Source organism: Panthera uncia, chromosome B4, assembly GCF_023721935.1.
Source record: "Panthera uncia isolate 11264 chromosome B4, Puncia_PCG_1.0, whole genome shotgun sequence".
Taxonomy (NCBI): Eukaryota; Metazoa; Chordata; class Mammalia; order Carnivora; family Felidae; genus Panthera; species Panthera uncia.
Genome location: NC_064809.1, coordinates 109,977,060 through 109,997,471, shown reverse-complemented (window position 1 = coordinate 109,997,471; position 20,412 = coordinate 109,977,060). Strand labels below are relative to the sequence as shown.

The 20,412-nt window shown below is 34.4% G+C and overlaps 1 long non-coding RNA gene across 1 annotated transcript; it reads right to left on the bottom strand.

Annotated features, from left to right (window-relative positions):
- Positions 1-3,176: 3,176 nt before the first annotated feature.
- Positions 3,177-19,400, bottom strand: LOC125919399 (uncharacterized). Its single transcript, XR_007456761.1, has 5 exons — positions 19,235-19,400; positions 12,017-12,116; positions 9,834-9,894; positions 8,507-8,613; positions 3,177-3,395 (listed from the first exon to the last, which is right to left on the bottom strand). It is a non-coding gene; the product is annotated as an uncharacterized LOC125919399 (long non-coding RNA).
- Positions 19,401-20,412: the final 1,012 nt, after the last annotated feature.

Here is a 20,412-nt window from a genome sequence, read left to right as displayed (position 1 = left end):
ATGTACGTGTATGTACGACTTGCAATATCAGTGGCCCTAAAATATTTGAAGTTTATCGTAAAGATAGTTACAAATTACATTTTTCACCAGCAAAATACACGAGCTCAAGCAATGTGCATTTTAAAGTGAGTTTATGTTAAATTAATTTTATTTGGTTTAGCACATAAGTAGATGTGGCTTCTACTGTGAGACTCTGGTTCTCCCCATAAAAGAGGTAATATCGAAGAGTGAAAAGTGAACACATTTTGGTGTTGGGAAATTGGGTTAAGACTTAACTTTGCTCTGTAATGTTGAACAATTTACTCCTTGAATCCATATTTTTCTTTCTGTCTCCTAAAAATGTGAGTATCTGTCTTAACTCTCCAGAAGATATAATACACTCTGTAATTGTGTCATACATTCCAGTGATCACTCTGACAGGTGCAGAGTAAAAAGCCCATTCGGGAATTAAAGCAATGGCAACAATTCTAAAGACATGAGCTAATTTCCACTATAAGCCTGAACTTAAACAAGCACCAATTTTCACTTTGCAAATCTCTCATGCCTATGCCCTGTCTTTCTTATTCATAAAGTGTTAGCATGTAGCCTTAATACATTCATATATGATCATGGTTGCTCTCCTTCCTTAAAGTATTTCTATTTTGAGAAGTATTTTTGGGAATCAATGCTTAACATTTTATGAGATAAGAAACAATTTAAAATAGTAACAATGCTGACAAGAATGATCAAATTAATAGGTTTGCTCAGCATGTTTTTCCTAAGGAGTGATGAGCTAAAAAATCAAATTATATTTATGTCTGTCTGTACATGTGTCTTCACATGAAATGACTTGGAAAAAGGAAATAAACCAAAATATTGGGAAAGTGCCAGAATTTGTGGAGTTTGCCTTTTGTCTTTATGGCCTTTTTACATTTCCAGATTTCCTGTATTACTTTTATCATCAGTAAAGACTTCTACTAGACTAGAACCCAATGTATGAAAGAAAAAGTCTGGATGTTTCTAATGGGATGTTCTGATAAGTTAGTAGGTCTAAAAATACTGCTGAGGGTCTCCTTTTTCCCCATTCCTGGTTTTGGAAAGATTGATTTCTAAAGGTGAAGATCGTAAGAGAAATTCTTTCAAGTATAAGCAGATATTAAATATAAAAATTGGGTGACTAGAAAACAAGGTTTTCTTCCTGTTATTATATTTAGAATATATGTTTGCCTTTAGGTAATCTAATATTGGTATCTTCATCTGGTATTATTCGTTTAGTGATTCAGTTTCATGATTTTTTCCAATTCAGCTTTTTTTTTTTTCTGTGTAACTTCCTTTAAAGATAGAACATATTTTCAAATTAATGTTAGTTTAAAAACAGTAATGGAGTCTCTCTCTAAAGTACACAGTAACTAACTCTTCCACTGTTCAGGGTTTGAAACAGTCCTTGGAATTGGGCAAAATGGCTTCATTTATACTACAAGGATTCATTGTTACTGATTCTTTAAAAATTCTTTTCAGAGGGCAAGATGTGGCTCTTAGACAAACAAAAAGATCAAATGTTTGCAAAGTAACACAAGCTAGATTTTAGATCTAAGAATGCTAATTAATAAACTAACTTTTTTAAAAGTCATATTCTAGACAATTGGTTCTTCCCATAGAGCCCCTTCCTTCCTTCCATCCTTCCTTCCTTCCTTCCTTCCTTCCTTCCTTCCTTCCTTTCCTTCCTTCCTTCCTCCCCCCCTCGTCCCTCCCTTCTCTCCTTCCTTCCTTCCTTCTTCCCTTCCTTCCTTCCTTCCATCCCTCCTTCCTTCCCTCCTTCCTCTCAAAATCAAACAAACCAATATTTAAAGCAGCTGTGTCTCTCTATATATATAAAAGAGAGAAGTGAAATTGCTTGGGTTGGAATGGGGGCTACCTTTGGTTCCTGCTTTTCCTACACATGCTAGAAATAAGGATTCTGAAGAATCCTAAGAATTTCTCAATGTCCAATTAGAAAATTCATTTTGTAATCTAAGATTTATCAGGTTCCTAGTGTTATACACACAGCTTGGGGTTTTGTTTGTTTGTTTGTTTGTTTGTTTCTTTGTTTGGTGGGCGTGGCTGGAGGCAGCATCTGAAACAGAGAAGCAGCTAGTCAGGCTGTAACATTTACATTTGCCCCAATTATTAGTTATTCTAAGTTCTCCACATCATTGTAATAGGCCTCAAAAATGCTACTTGGTAAGTTAGCAGTACCTGATAGAATGGGAGTCAAGAGCAAAATCTCGTCCTGTTACTCTTACAGCAAGTAGACAAATTAATAAACAATTTAGTTAATTTAAGTACAATCGCTCCTTGGCCTTTTGGCTAAGATCAAGTGTAGTTAATTTAAGTACAAATTCTCATCTCAGGGACACATTTTTGTTGAAACTCTCTGTTAATTTGGCAGTTAACAAACTGGACAGACAATGACTTTTATTGGAAATTCACAGGTATTTAACTATATTTTTAAAAATGCAAAAGCATTGGAACTAGCTTTACCTTGTGGTTGGGAAAGGATGTACTCAAGTATCACTATATTAAATATTATTGTAATTTAAAATATGGTCCCAAAGTAAACAATTTTTGGAGCCGCCACATAAGTGAAGGCTCGACAAAAATGGGAATAATTACAGCCACAACCACAATCATTACAAAAACATTTTCTGACTAAAACCTATGAGACTCGTATTCTGTATGGACCCATTTATTCTCACTCTTTCCTGAAGACTGAGCCAGTGTCATTAGGCTTTATATCCAGAATGATCATGGACTTCATTTAGAAATAAGCTTTTTATTGCAATATGAAATTTTAAATATTTAAATGTTACAGAGGGCCGGTATAAAACCCTTCTCTGGAGGAGCCTCTGTGACCTGTAGCATCTGTGGAGATGACAATACTTGTTAATAACTGCCAACCCTCACTATTCCATCCTAAGAAACAGATCACAGCAGCACATTCTCATTTATTGGACCACCAAAGTGTATTTGTGTTTTTTTTTTAAGATTGGAGTGGTTGAAGGACATGTTTCTTGTTCATAAGGCTAATACTGAGAAGAAGCTGTATTGAAAGTGGCATTGATATGAGGACTACTTTTTTTAAAATGGACCACTTATGGAAAAAAAATATTGATACTCTTGCTTGAACACGAGCTTTACAAATGAGGGGAAAAGATCCCTTTTCATGGTATTACTATAGAAGTTTATTATTATTCAGGCCCCAAAAATCCAAATATGCTTAACATCAAGGGAAGTGGTTGGTCTGTGTTTTCTGTGCATTCAAGCATCTCAATTATATTCAAAGAGAAAGATAAATGCACCTACTTTATCCATTTTTACTTAAAATGTCTCTTCATATTTTACACCCAGTAATCAGCGTAGCATATGTTCACAGAATACTGCAATAAATGATAAATATCCACATTATATTCATGATTTTTTTTTCAATGAGAGTTGATCCCATTTCTAGTTTTGACTGGCTGCATGAGCCCGGTCATTTTTTATATTGAAAATAGACTCTCACTGTTACAAACATTAAATCAACCTTTATTCACATGCAGTTTTATTTGCTTCATAAGACCAGTATAAGCATGATTGAGAGATACCTTCCGCATTTTTTTCACATGAAAAAGTGGGTTTACTATTTAAGGCCCAAGTGCACTTGAGAAAGGGCTTTTGAAAAGCTCTGGATTTCAAGGCAAAACAATTGGCATTGTCCATTACGCTTGGATAAATGTTTGTACTTTGTAGCAGTTTCCTAGCATTCTCTTTTGAAACAATGCCGAGTCTCCAGATCAACATTGTACTCAATGATGTTTCTATTTTTGTTTTCCTTGATCAGTACCAGGGGAAGAAGACTGTAACAGATCCTTCAGAAAATCTGTTCAGGGTGACAAAGAACTCAAGGGAAAGCTAATCATCTAATGATTTCAAGGCACTTTAAATTCTTGGTACCCAGTTCACTTCTGTGAACCATCGTGCCTGATGAGTGCCTGAAGGGCCAAAACACTGACCACACATTTCTGCTATATTAAAAAAAAAAAAAAAAAAAAAAAAAGCTGTTCACATGTACAAAGCATGTGAGTGGAGAATGACCCCATGCTTTTGCCATAGCTCTGCTCAGAAAACAAGACAAATGAAGCAATGTAAAATGAGTTATAAATGAGTACATGTGCTAGTTTGATTTTTTTAATAGGAAATATTCAAAATAAAAACATGCAATTGTGTTGAATAGGGACATATTTTGAAAAAAAAACCATATATATATACACAGAATGGGGATTTGGAATTAATATTTAATTTGAAGGAAATAGATATTAAAATCATTCCATTTTAATGAAATTAAATATGAAAGCATTGAAAATAAAATGTAGTTTTACCTAAAAGCATGCTAACTTAAAGCTGAAATGCTTCAGATAAAAAGTTATCTATGCAAATTTTGTTTTCTTACTTGAACTTTTATTAATGTTGAAAACTGGCATTTGTTGGTTTTCACTGATACGATATTTCAAAAGAGAATTACCAGTTTCGTAGTTTTCTTTTCCTTGAACCAAAATAAAATCCTTTAACAAAAAGTCTTGGTATTAAATCACTAGCAAAGAGTAGCTCAAGGCCTTATTTAAAGAACCTCAATAATACCAAAAAGCAGAGAGGATATGAAAGGAAAGAAAATCTGGACTAAGTATGGTCTAAAAAATTAATTTAAGACATTCTTTTTTCCTCTTGCTTTCTCCAACAAAGTAATAACACTTGGGAGTCTTTCACACAAAATCAGCCTCAAGCAGTCCATGAAATACAGAGAATGCAGAGACAGAGAACTGAAGTTGAAATTGTTTCAAAGTCCTCAATCTATACTGTCTTCAATATGCAAATAGAAAACTTTAAATAGGGATTTAGGGAAGTCCCTAATTAGGACCTAAATAGGAAGAAGGTTGTTGGGGAGAAATGGACTCCCATGTAATTTCCCAGACTGAGGACTGAAAACATACTTTAGAATTATGAAATCTAAAATAGTTCACTTTTGAGGCGCCTGGGTGGCTCAGCCGGTTAAGCCTCTGACTTCGGCTCCGGTCATGATCTCAGGGGGTTCGTGGGTTTGAGCCCTGCATGGGGCTCTGTGCTGACAGCTCAGAGCCTGGAGCCTGCTTCAGATTCTGTGTCTCCCTCTCTCTCTGCTCCTCCCCCACTCGCACTCTGTCTCTCTCAAAAATAAATAAACATTTAAAAATTTTTTAAATAAATAAATAAAATAGTTCACCTTATATACCAAGGGAAGTACTGAACATATCATTGTGGTAAAAATCATAGATAATTTAATGGAATATCTAATAAAGTGACCGTGAATAAATAATGGTCATTTTTTAAAAATGTATGTTTTCATTGAAAAGAATTACAATCAAGTTTACCATTTATCTGGAGAAAGGAATTATATTAATGGCTTGCACTTTATATGGTACTAAAGCTATATACTTTATATATAAAAACATGTAATAAAAATAAATAAATATGGGCTACAAATAAATACAAATGTAATATATCCTCTCCAAACCTTGTCCTCGGACACCACACACAATGTATGTGTGTATGCGTGTATGTATGTATTCAGTGGCTCTGATCCACTCAGAATGAAACTAACTCCTATGACAGCCTCCAAATCCCCACCCAATCTGTCCCACTGCTTTCACCGTGCCTGTTGTGCCCTCAGCACATTGACTTCCTTGCTATTCCTTGAACACAGCAGGTCCCCAGCAGCTCAGGCTCTCCTCCTTACATGGCCTCTGGCTGCATGGCTCTTTCCCCAGACGATCACAAGGCTCATTTTGTTCTGTTTACTCACATCAGTTCTTGGATTAAATATCATCTTCTTATGAAGCATCCTTTTTAAATTGTAACCCCATAACCTCATGCATCTCCTTCCTACACCCTGATTTGTTTTTTTTTTTTTTCCATCACTTACAATCATTTTCCATTCCGTGCATTTTAAAAACTTACTATTTGTTGTCTGTCTTCCCTTACTTACCAAAATGCACACTCCACAAGGAAGGTATTATTGTGTGCTTAATTTCTCCTTTATCCTCAGTGCTTCACAGAACGACCAGGATATTTTGATCAATAAGTATTTTGGAAAATAGTGAATGCAAAATAATTCACTTTACTACAATATGGGCCAATTGTTGCTTCTTTCATTAGAAAATGTTGAATTAATGGCAGCCATACGTATTCACTCAAATAGAATTCTCAAAACACATGAAAATATACCCACACACATTTTAAGTAGGGGAAACACTAGCGTACGGATTAATGACATGGATTTTGGATTTTACAAACTTAGTTCAAATCTGGTTCTGGCTCTATACCATCTGGCAGTTCATGTAAACTCTCTAATCCTCGATTTGCTCAAATGCAAAACGGGTGTCAAAATCTCATATGATTAATAGGAGGGTTAAATGAAGCAGATCATTTGACTGTAATCGTTATTTATTATCTAATTATATTATAATTTTATGTTTAGCTTTAATGTTATTATTGTAAGACTGTTATGACTGGGATCTTGTGTCTCTAGATGGAGACTGAGACTGTGAATACTTAATTTAGAGCAAACTTGGCTGATCCAAGAGAAACTCAACCTGGAACAGCCCATTAACTTCTCTAACCTTTTGAACAATCATCTCCACTGGAAAAAACAACGTTGCACACTAATTTTAATTCTGTTACTGCTAAGAGACCATGAGATAAAAGGAGGGTTCAGAAATAAGGATCATTTCAATTTCATGACTTTTTATTAAAGAGAGAGACAGCATGTGGGCAAGAGGGGCAAGGGGAGAGACAATCTTAAGCAGGCTCCATGCTCAGCACAGAGCCGACATGGGGCTCAATCCCACAACCCTGGGATCATGACCTGAGCCAAAATCAAGGGTCAGGCGCTAAACTGACTAAGCCACCTAGCCACCCCATTATAGTGACTTTTTAAATGAATGCTTCTGAAAACATGTCGTCCAATATAGCCCCAAGGAAACAGACTCCTCATTCATACTAATGTATAAGAACTACTTAATTACCATGTAAAGTTTGAAAAAAAATCTCGTTTGCATTTGTTGGTTCTTCCTTTGTAATTGCTTTGTTTGTCACTGAGTGTAATGGTTCTAAGGTTTACCGAATAGATCCTGGGACTCAATTCTTTTTAGCTTTATTGATGTATAATTGACAAATAAAATTGTAACATATTTAAAGCGTGCAATGTGATTATTTGAGACACACACACATTGTGAAAATATATTGCCCCTTGGAGTTAGTTCACATACCCATCACCTCACGTATTTACTTTGTGTGTGTGTGTAAGAGAGAGAATACTTAATTTCTACACTTAGGAAATTTCAATTATACAACATAGTGTTAGCAACTATAGTCTCCATGTTATAAATTGGATCGCCATCTTATTCATCTTATAACAAAGTTTGTACCCTATTGTCGGAGGAGGTGATCAAGAGCATGTTTTAACTGGTTGACTCAAGAACTAGAGGCAGGCAACTCTTCTGTCCTTGAAATGGACATTCTTCTCACGGTTTCTATGGTGGAAGCCATGTCAAGAACGTAGCCTTCAGAGAGCAAATGTGTTGAGACTACCTGGGCAATACATGTGATTGAATCCAACTAAAGCCTCTATATAGAGGAAGATTCTGGCAGGTAGGTGCAGAGATCTTATCCTGAGGTCACCCAAGACAAGACTCAGGTATATATGAGTTCCTTTACTCTTTAAACCTACCACCTAACAATTCAAAGAGTTCTGCCTCTTTGATCTCTCCTTGCCTTTTGTGTGTGAGAGCCATTTTCAAATTTTGCCTGGAGAACTTCTTGAGGCTGCAAACCACCTTTTGCCAGCTTCTCCCTATTTCTCCCACTTCCCAGCCCCTGGCAAACACTTTTCGATTTTTTGTTTCTATGAGCAACTTTTTCTTTTTTTGTTTAAGCTTTTGCATATAAGTGATACCATGCATATATCCGTCTTTCTCTGTCTAGTTTATTTTTCTTAAAATTTTACCCTCTAGGCTAATCCAGGAATCTCAAATGATAGAATTTCCTTCTTTTTTAAGATTGAATAATGCTTTGTAGTTTTGATCCATTCATCCATTGATGGGCACTTAAGTTGTTTTCATACCATGGCTGTTGTAATGTTGCAATGAACATGGGAATATGGGTATCTTTTTGAGATAGATAATAGTTTCTTTTGATATTCTGTTAAACTAAGATTTCCTTACCTTTTTCCTGTGCCTTAAAATATTAACCTTAAATTAAGCAGGATGACCACATTTATCAATTTATTTAATCAAGAATCTCTGGAAAGAATCAAGGGTTTCCCTGATTTATATACTAGACTCAAATGTATTACAGAAAGCCAACATAGTGTTTCATTTAAATAATTTTCTCCTGAAAATATCAATAATAGAAAGACTGAACATAAAAAAATTACACAGTCAAATCTTATATTGATTTGGAAACTTCCTTGACCTACCTGTAGATCCTGAGAGATGGTTTCATTGAAGCTGGAAATCTTATTTTCCTCTAATTTCATTTTATCAGTGAGTCATGCCTGAGACAGCATTCATGACACAAATCAAACTATTAAGAATAAGCAACACATCATCCCTCAGCATATGGAAGAATTCAAAGTCAAACATTTTACCAGAGTATTTTAGAGTATAGCAATGTTTAACTCATGTAGTCCTCTAGAATTCACAAATTGATTCACTTTCTTTTATCTCCCAAACAAAAATAGGCTTTTCTTATTTCAACTTCCCTTTACTTCTGAAGCAAGATGTGGCTAACTTGATACATTATTTCCCTCATCTCAGTTGGAAATGAGATAGTCCTACTAATGAAATTATTCTTGTCTGTCCTTTTTCACCTGTGGATCATACTTTACTGCAAGGGTTTATGGACTGTGGCCCTCATTTACATATTATAGTCCATGAATAAGTATTTCCACCACTTCAATTTTCCTTCAATTCTATTTTCAGACATAGAGCTTCTCAGTTTAGTTCTACTATAAAAGATTCATTAGACACTTATGTGCTAGGTACTGTATTACATACAGAGACAGCAATCAGGAAATTTTATAAACCCATATACATATTTATAACATCTTCATTGCCCATAGGATCTGAGGCATGGTACAAAGTTTATATATAATATAAAAGGATAAAAGAAACTTAAATTCTCTTTGAAGTACTATAAATATAAAAATAATTTTAAACATTGAGATAGAAAGTAGAAAAATGCAGCTGAAAAATTCATAATGCCCTTAAGATTTTTAAGGATTACAGCTTTTCTAAATATTGGGGCTAAACCCATGAAAAAATTTCTTTACTTAGCTGTCTTGATTACAAAAAATTAATATATCCATTTTCATGAATACTTTATTAACATTTGGAATTTTCATACATACTAGACATTTGAGAGTTATGGTTTGTTTTTCTGTTCCTTTATTATTAATAGTAATATTGTTATTATTGTTACTGTTATTATTATTATTCTGTATTTCTAATTAAGAGCATATCCATGAGCTTTAGTATTTGGTCAGACATTGGGTTGAGTTAATGGTGTTTGATAAAATAAAGGCACGATTGATGGTCTCACTCATATCTTCATGGAGGTGTGGTTGCAAAGATAAGCAAGGCCACAGTGAAATGGGAGAAAAATATAATTCAATACAATAGTACCTTACTACAACCATACCTGAAAAGAATACCTCCAAAGTAGATTTATTTCTTGAACAACCATCACTAAATACCTCCTGTGTATCAGGCACAGAGGATGCAAAGACGAAATAAAACACTCACTGCTTCCAGAAAACACAGCATTATGGTCCCTCTTGAAAGCCTCTGCTCCCAGCAGCTATCCCTGGAAAAACAGAACAGAGAAATATGACTCGTAACGACTCCCGCAAGGGGTGATTTTTCTCCAGCAACTTTTACAAAGAAAAGTAAAATCAAAATTCATGTGGGCTGACTTTATTCTATTTTAATTAAAAAAAACTGTCATAAACAATTTTTTAAATCATTATTGCTTGTCTACAATGATATTGACATTATATAAATAGATCTCCTAATCATTAAAGAATATCTCTGGCTCAAGAAATCTGAAATTATAGTGAATTAATGACTTGGAATGCCACTTCCATAAGCTCACTGACCATTGACTTAATTGTTGACTGCCAAAAGTAGTAGGTACTATATATGTAATTAAAAAAAAAACTTTGATAAATGAAGCATTTATTTATTCTTATGACAAAAAATACTTTCCTCTGTAAGGAAAAATCTCATTAGTACTTCAAAGAAATAAAGTAGTAACTTGATCAAACTGTCCCTGGAAGATAAAGTGTCAACTATACATTCACTATTCATCTGTGAACACCTCTGTTTTCTCCCTTTGAAAAAACAGATTCTCATAATTTTCACTGACAGGGACTAAAAACAGAACACTGTGAAAAGCACCATTCATTTAATGAGTTTTTTCTTATTGGAAACTCCAGTGTCTCAGAGTTGTGCTGACGTTTGTGTTTTTTGATTTAATGTGGCAGCTTTGTCTTTTGGGAAACTTGCTCTGACACAGAACCACTTTATATTTGCCTAATTAGAATTCAGAAGGCATCGAGAGGTTGGAGATCCCTTCCACTGCTTGCCAAAGTCCCCCTTTCATGGCTATAATTCAAATTCTTTAATTCAGTGAAAATTTTAGTGAAAAATCTTCCAGATCAGACAAGTCATGACATAGAAACCAAGAGCACACCATTTTGAAACTTAAAGTGTTGCCAAAATTATATGCAACACTTTAAGTTATCACCACATAAAATTGGCTTAGGATAAAAATTTCAAATAGATGTTCACTTGAACCTCTTACAGAAAGACTATCTGTCTTTCCTACTGGAACCTCTGAAGAATCATTAAAGATAAAAATTGCCTAGTCTTTTAAAATAATTTGTGATAAAAGGCACATCTATATCAGTATATTCAGGTTCCCTGTTGGATGCCACTTTGTCTAGGCTTTTATTTGCCTCACCCCTCCATTGGTACTGTTCCTGGATCACACCCAAGACATCTGCTCATCTGTGCTCTAGTCTTTAAATATAATGACGCAGCGATTAGTGGGCCAGAATGCTTAGTGCTGGGACTAGTCTGTATAATATGGTCCAGGGTGGCTTACCCTGGTGCTTCTGCTCATTTGCTAAGCAGATGGTCAGGGCTGGGGGCACATCTGTGACCATGAAAGAAATGTGTTTTCAGTGCAACCCCAACTGGCCTGAATAGAGAATGAACTCCTATTTCTCGCCTTGATTAGCTCTTACTTTAACAAAACAAGATAATTGGTCCAGGTGCTAAGTCAATAAATTAAGGAAATACTAATTATGCCCAAGAAGAAAATAATCAGGTCCAGGATGGTATGTTGTTGTGGCAATATTTATTCAGGTCAACATCTTAGAAAGAAAAAGCTAAACATTTAAAAAGTAAAGGACAAAAGACAAGTCAGGTCATACAAAGAGGACTTAGCTGCTTTAGGTAGTTATGTGGAACAGTGAAGAGAGAAGGAGAGACACTGTTTGGAAGTCTAGAAGAAGCTCTACATTGAAATATTAAATCTAGATAGTCACCATAACCATAATGTTGAACATTGTCCTGAGTGCATACACACATTATTCAATTTAATTCTCACAGTATTCTCCAAACCAGATATCTCTATCCACCTTTTACAGGCTGAGGAATCTGGGATTCAGAGAAGTTGACTCTTTCAAGATAACAACTATCACCTAAAACCAACATTCTTAAAAACTGAAAAGAGTATGAAAGAGAGAGAGGTAAAGTAAAGCCAACAGTTTAAGAAGAATAGTATTATTAAGTGCCAACATTGTAAAAGAATTGAAAAAGAAAAGGCAGGAAGGTGTGAGAGTATATAATAAAAGAAAAGTTGCCAAAGATATGAGGTGGGTTTGGAACAGGTGGGCCTGTTAACATTTACATTTACTTACGTGTCTACACACAAGAGTGACATGTTGGTGTTGATGTCTCTGGGTGAAAATGTGCAGGGCATCTTCTGAATGTAGGGAATGTATGCTAAAGCAGCAGGTTCTGAAATAAATGACAGTAAGGGCGGTAGTTTAGGTGGATAATAACAATAAAAGCAACAGGAGGTAAAGCCTCGAGGTGTTGGAGAAGAATAGCCTGATTAGGGTCAAACTATTGTTGAGATTTGGACACTAAATATTTCAGTTTGGGTAAAAGGTAGAAAATGGATGTTCGCACCAGAAATATTTATATACAGATAAATCTAAAGATGCTAATAAATTTCATAATTTAGACTAAATTAATGTCATATATGTCCACATAAATAATGCACATACCTATATGTATATGTATATAACATTATTTTATCTATTATATCAGATATATAATACATATACATAGCTATAATGTAAAATTATCTATCTTATAATAAGCATACATATAAAGTTAACACAGTTATATATCATTTATATATAATTACTAACCATATTGTAGGTATTCATATATATATAGTTTTAGATATTGTATATTGTGTATATTATGTGATATGATTACCCATTGTAGTTAACAGTTTCTGTGTTCTCCTTATCATCTTTTTAGGAGATCAAAGAGGAAAATTATTATATTACTTGCCTTTAATTACTCAATGAAAATAGGACTGTATTATTAGACTATTACCATCTGTCTTTCCTACTAGACAGATCCACGTGATCTGGAACTCCATGTATTTTTATGCCCTGTTGATCTCCCACACCTAGCACTGAGGTGTGAATATTATTGAATCTGTAATTTTTTTAAAAAAACACACCAAACTATTAAATTCCAAAAACTAAAGGATGGGAGAAGCATGATAACAAAATAGTGTCAATTCCTGCATAACAGTTATGCAGGAACTAATAAAGCAAGAATTTATTGGAAGAAATCTGGTATCAGTGAAGGGGGAAAAAAAACACAGAAACTTGGAATAGCGAGTTGAAAATTTGAAATAAAATTTAAAATAACACAGACTTTTTAAATTAAAATTAGGACATCATGGATGAACTTCTATGTAAAACATGTTAGGTAGAGATTTTTTTGAAATAAAGATCTAAAGCTATACATTGTATTTCATCACATGGATGGCCAGGAATATTTTGCTAATCCAGGCTATTCTTTTTTGAAAAGTTTGTTTGTCGAGAACTCCCGGAATAGCAATGCTTTCATATTTGGAAGTCTCTATCTCATAAATAAACCACATATAGGAAGTTTAACTGGCAGTGATGCACATAGACACTAATGGGAAAACCTTAAATCCTGGCTATTTAAGAACAAGTCAGATGAAGGCAAGAGGTCATTCAGCTATTATGACTTAATTTGACATGGCTAACTCAAAAGCCATGTGTTTTACTATCCCATTCTTGGATCATTCTCACTGCTTTCTTCGCCCACTTGTTATGATACATGATGCATAATACAAAACAGCTCCTGGCCCATTTTTTTAAATGGTGGGAAAATATTTATTTATTTATTATTATTTTTTTTTTTTTTGCTGTTTACTTTATGATTCTTCTATAGGAACAACTCTGTTCTGATATCTACAATTTTGTCACTTTCTTTTGACATGTCTTGTCGTCAGATGGCCCAATATGTTGTTACTTGAGGAGATTTAAGTTTTCTGATATGAATTCAGTATTTTTCCTCATCATCAACTTGACAGCTTTTCTCTTATACCTTTCTTCTTGTTCTTCCTCTTTAGCTCTGGGAAGAAGAGAGTTCTCATTCATCTTATATTTCCTTTCCATTTCTCTCTGATTTTCTTTAGATCTCAGTACCAATTATAAACCCCCATCCTAGCCCAAATGTTCCTCTACTAACTACAAATTTTGTTTCAGCTTCTCTTTTTCTCTCTTTGAATTCAATTTCCCAAGATGTATCATCTGTTATCTCTATGTCTCCACATCTTCTTTGTTCCTGCCTAGGGATTGGCTTTAGTGCAGACGAAAGGGTATAAGGAATTTACTAGCTGGAGAAGACTAGCATAATACCACCTTGGGGGAATCCCCACCTGTTGTCCAGATGCTTGCTGGACACTTTGGTCTTTGTATCATCTTTAGCCTCAATCGTCGAGCCTCCTTATGCAACAATACTCCGATCTATCAACAACTGGCTCAAGATCCCAGGTCTATGTCAACAATGACTCGTACCATTTCTGTGGCCCTAACCCATTGTGTTACCTCATCTTTTTTCTGCTTTCTTAACTTTTAAATATCATCTTGAACTCTCACACTTCAATTTACCTCAAAATACTTTTGGTATTCCCACACTAATGCTAGGGTCTGTGGCAGGGCCTTGAGAATACCAACTTGAAAAATTATCCATATCTCTTCAAGGATTGATGATTTTGTTTCCTCTCCACTCTCCCACTGCCTTAACTATCTGCCAACTGGCTTCCATAAACACTGCTCTTCTGAAATTGTTCTCTCTAAGGTTGCCAATGGTTTCCTTGATCCAAAATTAAATAGTTTTTTTTATTTAATATTCTGTTTGTTCTCTCTAGGGTTGCCAATGATTTCCTTGTTCCAAAATTAGGGTTTTTTTTAAATTTAATATTCTCTTTCCCCTTGACTTTTCTCCTATTATTGGTTTTATTGAGCATCCGTTGGCAACTGCCTCATCTTGTCTCTTATAATGCTTTGCTTATACTCCAGCCGCTACAACTGCTTCATTTTATTTTCCTTGATATTATTTTAATGGACTGCCTAATCAAGTTTGCCCAATATCGGATTCTGATTTTCCATTTTTACTTTGCACTGTCTCCCAAAAACAAACTACAACAACAAAAAATCTAACTTCAAGACTTAAACTAATGAGGAGCTATATTTTATTCATCTTGTTTCATTCATTTATTAAGCATCTTTTTTTATCTCTAAATCTGATGTTTTACCTAATCTTTGTACCTAAAAAGTGAGGAAGTAGATTAAATCTTTAAATAATGATGAACTTTAAAAATTCAATGGCAGTGTAATAGCAAATCCAAGTTGTCTTTCAAGTTCCACATTTACATTTATAGTTGCTTACTTAACTTCAGCATTTCTACCTCCACTAAAATGTTCCAGCACAAAATGCTCTTCATGTTAACACATCTGTAGAATAGGGAATTGTTTTGCTCCTTTAATTCTGCCACTTTTTCATATATCTACATTTTTATTATTAATGCCTTGAACATATAGCTGAATTCAAAAAGAAGATAAATGATAAGCCCAGTCTTTTTTTGAAATAGTGCTTTTGCTCCAGAATTTAGACCTAGGATCCTGGAATAATTTTTGAGTTTCCTCTTCCTTACTTTCTAGATAAAAGGAGTTGCCAAATCCTCTTTGTTCACCTTTAGTAATAAAAGCAATCATGAATAACAGGTGCCTGGGTGGTTCAGTCAGTCAAGTGTCCCACTTTTGATCTTAGCTCAGGTCTTGATCTCAGGGTCGTGAGTTCAAGTCTGGCTTTGGGCTCCACAGTAGGTCTGGAGCCTACTTTAAAAAAAAGGCAATCATGAATAATACCTGATATTAGAATATAGCTCGGAAGTTCACATTGCTTCCTCCCACATATTATCTCATGTGAGATAGAGAGAAGAAATAGATATGCAGGAAATAATAGTATTATCTCACATAATGAGTTTGGTGTAATTGTCCCATTTACCATATGGTATGCTGAGGCTGAGCTAAATGATTCATAATTTAGGATTTATACTAACTCTATTATGCCCTATGACACTAGTTCATGATATTCAGTGACTCTCAAGCTTTTTTTTTCCTTCCTATATTTGCTAATTATGTATAGTTTAGGTCTTATTATCTCCATCCTAAATTAGTAGAAGAGTTTATTTTGTTTCACTACACCTTGGCTATTTCTACTATTCATTCTGCTCGTTGTTATCATTCTTTGTTACATTCACATTCCATTTAAAATAGTTTTTTTCTTCTGATTTTAAAACAAATAGATTTTCAAATTCCTGAAGATGTTTTATTTGTTGTCCTCTGGCATTTACTATTGTGGAATAAAAATTTGAGGCTCTTTTAAATTTTGTTTCTTTGAAGGTTCGTTTGGTGTTTGAGTTTTTTGTTTGTTTTGCTAATTGTGTGTTTGTAGAGATTCATCTACATTTGCTTGTGCCTATGTCTCATCATTGGACTCTTTAGATTTATGCTTTCAATTACACGTTGTGTTTGTTTATATTTTATTTATCTTCTCTTCTTCCCAAACTCATGTAACAAGTATTTTGCATTTGTTTCCATTTTGCTAATCATGTTTTTTTTTCACTTTAATTTGTGAAAAAAGGGATAAAAAGGAAATGAGGCAAAATAATCTGAAGATTAATCAATTAAAATTTCACTTTAGAAAATCAGAGAAGGGGTGCCAGAGTGGCTCATTTGGATAAGCATCCGACTCAGTATCAGCTCAGGTCATGATCTCTCAGTTGTGAGATCTAGCCCCAAGTTGGGCTCCAAGCTGGGTTTGGAGCTTCCCTGGGATTCTTTATCACCCTGTCTCTCTGGCCCTCCCCGCTTGTTCTCGTTCACTCTCCCTCTCTCAAAATGGATAAATAAACTTAAAAAATAAAAATAAAAAATCAGAAGAAAATCATAGTAACCGTAAAGTAAAAGAAATGACATAATACCATTTTGAAGAGAATATCATGACATAGAAAGAAAAAAATGGAATAGAGAGCTTCAACGAAGCCAAAAGTTGTTTCTTTGAAAAGATGAATAAGTCAGCAAACTTTTGGCAAGACTAAAAAGACTTAAAATCACCCTAAATTTTAGGAAACAGATAAATCTCTTCAGAGTGATTTAAATACTGCATTAGTTTTTACTAGATAATGCCTATATTATTTCTATTCCTAAGATGGAAACATTTAACACCTGTTTCTGCTTAATAAAATGTAAATATACTACTAGGTCTTAATTTTTTCTGCACTTAAGGATACATTTGAGACTAACAATATGGAAGCTAAATATTGTAGAATAAAATTTGCCAAATAAAGAAAAAATATCTTTCAGATTCTTCTCTTAAGGCATTTTAAATTTAAAATTGTCTAGAGGAAAATGCACTATTTTGACTTATTTAGGAGATACAAAATTTCAGCTCAATAAACCTTTGTTGAGTGTACCAGACGTAGTGAAACCCTTGAAAGCCCTCTCAAATTCCAGAAGAGAGGTGCCTGGTCAGACTTCAGGAAAGATGTGAAAACACAAGATATATATACAAAGAAAGATCCATATGAGAATTCTATGAGTCAAAAAATTAAGAACTACAGCAAGAGAAAACTTTATGGATGAAGATGTTATGTGTGTGTGCATGCATGTGTGTGTATCAGCGCGTATGTGTGTGTGGATTAGCGAGGTAAAAAAAATGACCATGTATTAGCACATGCAAAGGATGCTGGTATTTGTAAATTCTCAACTCCCAAATGAAAAAATATATATATATATATATATATATACACACACACACACACATATATACATATACATATATACATATGTACATATATGTACATACATTCATATGTACATATATGTACATATGTATGTATGTACATATATGTACATATGTATATATATGAGTATGTATGTGTATGTGTGTATTAGTGGTTACTTCATCTCACCAACCATATATATATATATATATATATATATATATATATACACACACATATATATATGTATATATAAAAACTAGGGTGTATATATATGGTATCATATATAAATGGTTGATATATATATATATATATATGTATATATACCCTAGTTTTTTTTCTGTGCCATCTCTGGCACACTTTCTAATGGATTTCATTTAATTAAATTTGGAATATTCATGGGGAAACTTTCGAATAAATTTCTTATTTTCACTGTTGACAGGGGCAAACACAGTCGTTTGCATGTTTACTGTTCATCACAACACATGAGACATCATTTGCATGCACCATGAAAGAAGTTAAGTGGGGGCGTCTGGGTGGCTCAGTTGGTTAGGCGTCCAACTTCGGCTCAGGTCACGATCTCCAGTTTCATGAGTTCAAGCCCCATGTCGGGCTCTGTGCTCACAGCTCAGAGCCTGAGCCTGTTTCGGATTCTGTGTCTCCCTCTCTCTCGGCCCGCCCTCTGCTCCCACTCTGTCTCTCTCTCTCAAAAATAAGTAAACATTTAAAAAAAAAAAGAAGTTAAGTGAAAAATGTCTCACATTTATGAGCACTGGGGTCCAAATTTCAGTTGTCCTAGCACTAATGAAATTTGTAACTTTGAGCAATACCACCTTCTGTACTAGGGTGGGGGATATCGTACTTATATGAAGACTCCTACTCTAGAAAAACAACAGGGCATGTTTATTTTACCGAGGTTTTACTCCCGTCTTCATACTAACAAAGGGGATTAGATCCTGTATGAGAGAAGTGACTTTTGCTAAAGCTGGTATCTTTATTGCACACATGTGTGTATGCATGTGTCAGAGAGAGAGATTGAAAGAGACATGGTTGTAAAACGTGTTACCCCTAGTTTATTACCATTGGGTAATGAGCTTGGGTAATGAATTTAAATGATATTTCAATGCTATTGAAGCACTATCTACTTTACTACTAATTTTCTTTAAAAGTTATACTTTTGCCATATTGAGTCAGAGATTGCTAATTCCATGAAGAGGGGAAAAGGAAAATAAAAGAGGCTTTGGGATGGTATATTCAAGGAATCCTAAAATTATGATGGTCCACTATTCCCTTTATTTCATAAACCATATGTTCTGCTTCCTATTTAGGGGAGATATAACACAGATGACATCTGGAAGGCTTTTACTGCCCTTAATTTTTTTTAAATCCCTGTCTTAAATAAAGCTTAGGTATTAGAAGTGGTACAGAAATGTACAAGCACGCTTTGTGACTAGGACTAGTCCTAACATTTCAATGTAAAAGGCATTGGTTTTATATTTTATATCCAATTTACTCAGCATAAATGAGTTTTGGAACCTGAGTATTATGTGGAGCTCAATTAAATAAGCTAGCAAATATAGACACTCATTTCTTAAATCAAGACATTTAGCATTTAAAAAAACAAAACAAAACAAAGGTAGCACTCATTTTAATACCCCAAATCAGAAATGAAATATTTGGAAACAGGAAAATGTGTTTGAGAACTAAATCTGTAATAAATCTTGCTTACTTGTTTAATGAAGAAGTGCTTCAATCAGAAAGCACATGGGATATTATGACCGAACCATGACCCAGATATGTGAGGTTGACTTTTAAATGCCTCCAGTTGTCTCTAATTAATACACATCCTTCACCTTGAAATCAAAAACAAGTATAGCATCAAGGGATTTCATTAGTGTTAAGAAGTTTAAACATAGCATCATTAAATGGTATCTGAGGAAAATCTAGTCCAAATGGCATTTACTTTAAAAAACTAGGAAAACCAAATAGTTACATATATATTTCATTTCATCAAGAAGATATCAAGTACATACACGAAGATATCAAGCCATATATGAAGAACATCACAGAAGTTTTTACAATGCAGAAATAAAGATTCTTAATGTGAGCTTCTTCCATAAACAAAAAGATTTTTATACAGCTAATTAATGTTCTAACATCAATTTTATAATTAAAGTCAAGTTTAAGACAATCTAACTTCAACATTTGCTGTAAAAAATGTGTTGGAACATTGTTCCCCAGAAACTTTAAAAATAATATCCTATTTCATATTTAATATGGGTCACCACTGGTAAGTAAAATATGCTTATGCCTCAGAGTATACGGAATATTCCACAGCTTCCAAAAGAATAGTGTGATTTCAGTAGCCACTAACCACATGTGGATATTTACTTTAATTTTTTAAATTTTTTAGGTCTGTTTATTTATTTTGAGAGAGAGAGAGTGAGTGAGCAGGTGAAGGGCAGAGGGAGAGAGAGAGAGAGAGAGAGAGAGAGAATTCCAAGCAGGCTTCACACTGTCAGCACAGAGCCAGACATGGGGCTCAAACTCATGAACTAGGGAAGTCAAGAGTCGGATGCTTAATCGACTGAGCCACCCAGGCGTCCCACCACATGTGGATATTTAAATTTTATTTTAATTAAAATTAAATATAATTTGGGGCACCTGGGTGGCTCAGTCGGTTAAGCGTCCAACTTTGGCTCAGGTCATGATATCGTGGCTCATGAGTTCAAGCCCCATGTCTGGTTCTGTGCTGACAGCTCAGAGCCTGGAGCCTGCTTCAGATTCTGTGTCCCCACTCATACTCTGTCTCTGTCTCCGTCTCTCTCTCTCTCTCAGAAATAAATAAATATTAAAAATAAGTAAATAAATAACATTAAATACAATTTTAAAATTAAGTCCCTTAGT